A 4,994-nucleotide genomic window follows, 5' to 3' on the forward strand; every position below is an offset into this window, starting at 1 on the left:
GTGATTTTATTCTAATCTTACTTCTATAACAATGTAAACACTTTCGTGTAGGATTGGTCTCGAAATGTTCTAAACGTCTTGAAATTTGAGAACATGTTTTTGTTTTCACTAAAATTACAATTTAAATAGCCAGTAGTCACTACTTTTTACGCACGACGAGTATACTCGTCGCTAACTGATTAAAAGACGTCCGACTGCCTTCGTGATTCAATTTTCGTACAATCATGTTTTTTAAGTCGTTGAATCGACCGATATTCGACCGTGTAAACAACAAATTTGAATAGAACATGTTTCTCCAATTTTTAAAGGGTGCAAAATTTAGAATTATTTATTGCGCGAGGAGGGTGGTGGGGAGAGAGAGGAGGATGTTGAAAAATATGCGGGAATTTTGAAATATTCTCGTCGGTAATACTTATTTAGTTGGCATTTTCCAATAGTTTTCATAGTCTAATAGTCTATATGGTGATTTGTCGGTCAAACGTCTGCTATAAACGATGCTCGACCCAAACGTTAAGTTCGATTCATAATCGTAATATTATCCTACATGTGTGTTGGCCCTTACGTCAAGCTTGAAAAACGTTCGTTTCTTTTGTTTCAGAAGACATAATCGGCGTTCATTGCACGCATGGTATAAATCGCACCGGATACCTCATTTGTAGGTTAGTACCCTTTCTGTTAATTCTTTATTAGCTGTTGATTATTGCTCGCCTTTACGCGAGTCGATTATTCGATTTAGTATTAATCGTAAGAGCGATTCTTTTCGATCGATAATTATTTGAGATATCGTTATCGTTTCTAAATGCTATGTGCGCGTGTTTGTATATACAAATTGATATCGTGATCATAAGCTCGATAGATCTTCTTTTGATTTTGTCTCTATAAGTTTATTCGGTATTGGCCAGAGTAAACACGCTTACTATTTTTTACTTCCTTTCTTCCAGATATCTTGTGCAACAATTAGGGTGGGACCCTCAAGAGAGTTTAAAAGGCATGTGATTTTTATAGTTTTCTATTTCGGACGATCGTATTCGATACATATTTTTCAATCGATCGATCAATCAATCAATACAGGTTGACGTCTATCGTTAAAAGTCCAGACTTAATCCAGAATTACTTGAAACTAATTCGTCCAACGTGCAGAAATAATATTTTGTCTATATCATGGAGAAGTGGTAGCGTTTTGCGTCATGACGTGTATACTCGTCCAAACACAGCTAACTGGTTGAATACGAGTGAACTCGTAGTAAACGATATTGTACAATGAAACATTCGATTCAATTTGTTTTTCGAATTCTCCGTAGGTACGGTAGAGCGGCTGCGAAGCAAGGTCACTGAACGTGATTGCCAATAATCGAGCGCGAGCGCGAGCGATACGATTCCGGGGACTTTCCCTATTTATCTCTCCGTGGATTCGATTATGCGGAGTATTTGTCGCGGTGCGCGCGGTCCGCGCGTCCGACCGTGCAGTGCACTCACCGTTCAGCGCGATATATGTATGCATGCATGTGTGTATGTATGTATGTATGTATGCTCGTGGTGCTTGTACGTGGCAATGCACTTCAATGCCGTAGCGCGGCCTACTTAGCAGCCGGCTTGATTAACATCGAGTGATTAATAGACGCTCCCACTGTTCGTGAGCAACCCCAACAGCGGCTGCTTCGAAGATCTAATCGCGCGATATTTATTGCCCTACGCATCCTCCACCTTCGGACCCTCTCCGCGCCGATTTTGCGAATACTTCTTCTCCCTGCCTCCTCCATTCTTCCCTTCGTCCCTCCTTGCCTCCCCCCCCCCTCCTTGCCCCACCGCCCATTTCTTCCCTCGACCCCTTCGTTTTCTCGTTTTTCTTCGCCGCTTTTTATCGTTTGTTTTGCTTGCTTCCTTGCTCGCTCGCTCGCTCGCTCGAAGCCACCGCACCAAATCTCTTCCTTTCTCCGTACTTTCGTTCCAACGGCACGCAGTTTTTCTTGCTTTCTGTCCGATTAGGAAGCGCCGGCATGCCATTCGATGCGTGCACTCTATTGTGCGGGGCTCGCGCAGTGACGAATTCCATCCGAGAGATGTGGCCGGCAGCGTTATTCCTACGATAAACATAGTTTAGAGATCGCAGCCTCTAGCTGGTAATAATGCATTGTTCATTTTCTCGTGATCTATGCTTAAAGATTTAGCGAAGAATGTCGGTACGCAGAGCATACGGAGGGGTTAAGCACGATTCAAGCCGAGCGATTAGCCGGTTTAGGCGATTCCTAATTCTTCTCCGCGTGCACGGATCGATAAAAAAGGGTGAAAGGGAGATCGGGCTATCAATTCGACGCCGCTACGCTACGAGCCTCCTAATATTTGAGGGGATGGTCCCTACCTACCGCAGACCGCAGACCGAAGACCGCAGACCGCAGACCGAAGACCGAAGAACGAAGACCGAAGACCGCAGACCGTGCGCGTGTTGCTCTCCTTATGTTTGCGGAATTAATCAGGACTAATTGCCAATCTGTTGAAGGGGGCTCAAGATCTTTCACCAGACTTCGCAGATTTCTATCGCGTCGGAGATCTCCCTGCCACGAGTCCCACGAATCCCACGGTCCATCGGTCAAGATTGCTGCATCCTGCATCTCGCAGATCCGTGCAAATATATTTCATCGATATCGAAATCAATTTGTCAAACTTGTTAAACAATTCTATACATGTATCAAAGCGAAATATTTTAAAGGAAGTTCTTATGTCTTTTTTTGTTTACTTCGACATTCACTCTAATGGTTTCTTTTCCAATTTTGTTAAACACAATATTAACACGGAGTTTGTCGTATTACTTGGAGAATGTGCAGAAACAATGATCATTTCTATTACAGAAAAATAAGTTGGAAATATATATATTTCATCGATATCAGAATCAATTTGAACACTTGTTAAACAATTCTATACATGTATCAAAGCGAAATATTTTAAAGGAAGTTCTTATGTTTTTTTTGTTTACTTCGACATTCACTCTAATGGTTTCGTTTCCAATTTTGTTAAACACAATATTAACACGGAGTTTGTCGTATTACTTGGAGAATGTGCAGAAACAATGATCATTTCTATTACAGAAAAATAAGTTGGAAATATATATATTTCATCGATATCAGAATCAATTTGAACACTTGTCAAACAATTTTATACATGTATCAAAGCGAAATATTTTAAAGGAAGTTCTTATGTTTTTTTTTGTTTACTTCGACATTCACTCTAATGGTTTCTTTTCCAATTTTGTTAAACACAATATTAACACGGAGTTTGTCGTATTACTTGGAGAATGTGCAGAAACAATGATCATTTCTATTACAGAAAAATAAGTTGGAAATATATATATTTCATCGATATCAGAATCAATTTGAACACTTGTCAAACAATTTTATACATGTATCAAAGCGAAATATTTTAAAGGAAGTTCTTATGTTTTTTTTTGTTTACTTCGACATTCACTCTAATGGTTTCTTTTCCAATTTTGTTAAACACAATATTAACACGGAGTTTGTCGTATTACTTGGAGAATGTGCAGAAACAATGATCATTTCTATTACAGAAAAATAAGTTGGAAATATATATATTTCATCGATATCAGAATCAATTTGAACACTTGTCAAACAATTTTATACATGTATCAAAGCGAAATATTTTAAAGGAAGTTCTTATGTTTTTTTTTGTTTACTTCGACATTCACTCTAATGGTTTCTTTTCCAATTTTGTTAAACACAATATTAACACGGAGTTTGTCGTATTATTTGGAGAATGTGCAGAAACAATGATCATTTCTATTACAGAGAAATAAGTTGGAAATATATATATTTCATCGATATCAGAATCAATTTGAACACTTGTCAAACAATTTTATACATGTATCAAAGCGAAATATTTTAAAGGAAGTTCTCATGTCCTTTTTTTTACTTCAACATTCACTCTAATGGTTTCTTTTCCAATTTTGTTAAACACAATATTAACACGGAATTTGTCGTATTATTTGGAAAATGTGCAGAAACAATGATCATTTCTATTACAGAAAAATAAGTTGGAGATATAAATTTGTATCTGTATTACATCTTGAACAAGCGAATTACTTATTTGTATTTGTAAGCGTTAAGATGAAATATCTGGTTGATATAACTTTGGGCTTGATATAACCTTCGATCATTCAGATCTTGTTAATCTACGTACACTCATACACAAAAGTATTCGAACGCTTACGTTTCTAACATTCAATTAATAAAATATATGCGTTAAACTGAAGCATTTGATATAATACGACACATATAACAAGGGATGGGTCTTAAGACTGCGTAATCAAAATTAGAAAATAATTCAACAATATGTAGCGTTTTAACCGTACATTTATTGTAAACACGTACCAGAAATGGCTCACAAAAGTATCCGAACGAAACGATTAATAGTTATTTAAATTGAACGATTAAAGGTTTTAATAGGAAGTCGATCCACCGTTTGCTTTTATAACAGCCCTAAGTCTGTTTTCCATTGAGTGGACCAACTTGGAAGTAACATTTGCATCTATTGATTGCCATATTTCAATAATATTTCGTTTTAACACTTCTTTCGAAGTAATAACCGTGTTTCTTAATCGTCTTTCTACTTCATCCCGTAAATGTTCGATGGGGTTTAAATCGGGACTTTGCAGTGGATGTGGCACCACGCGTGGAACATTATACAATACCCATTCTTTGACTATTTTAGTGGTATGCTTCGGATCATTGTCAGACTGGAACCAATAATCGCTAGGTACATTCAATTTTGATGCATATCCTTTCATTTAAAAGATTTGCACATGCGACAAGTGCACGAATATCCGCAGTCTATCGATAGATTATCGACAGACGTCGTGCACTGTGATTTGAAATTGATTTTGCAAAATCAAACTCCTCGGAACCTACAGTTTCCAAACCTACTGGCAGTCGTTTTCGTAAGAAACGTGTATAGAACGAGTGCAAGCATACTCATTGATCGCTTTC

The 4,994-nt window shown here is 37.8% G+C and overlaps 1 long non-coding RNA gene across 1 annotated transcript; it reads left to right on the forward strand.

The window, feature by feature from the left end:
- The first annotated feature begins 596 nt into the window (after positions 1-596).
- LOC117221710 (uncharacterized) lies at positions 597-1,266 on the forward strand. Its single transcript, XR_004490553.2, has 2 exons — positions 597-659; positions 942-1,266. It is a non-coding gene; the product is annotated as an uncharacterized LOC117221710 (long non-coding RNA).
- Positions 1,267-4,994: the final 3,728 nt, after the last annotated feature.

Source organism: Megalopta genalis, chromosome 7, assembly GCF_051020955.1.
Source record: "Megalopta genalis isolate 19385.01 chromosome 7, iyMegGena1_principal, whole genome shotgun sequence".
NCBI classification, from domain to species: Eukaryota; Metazoa; Arthropoda; class Insecta; order Hymenoptera; family Halictidae; genus Megalopta; species Megalopta genalis.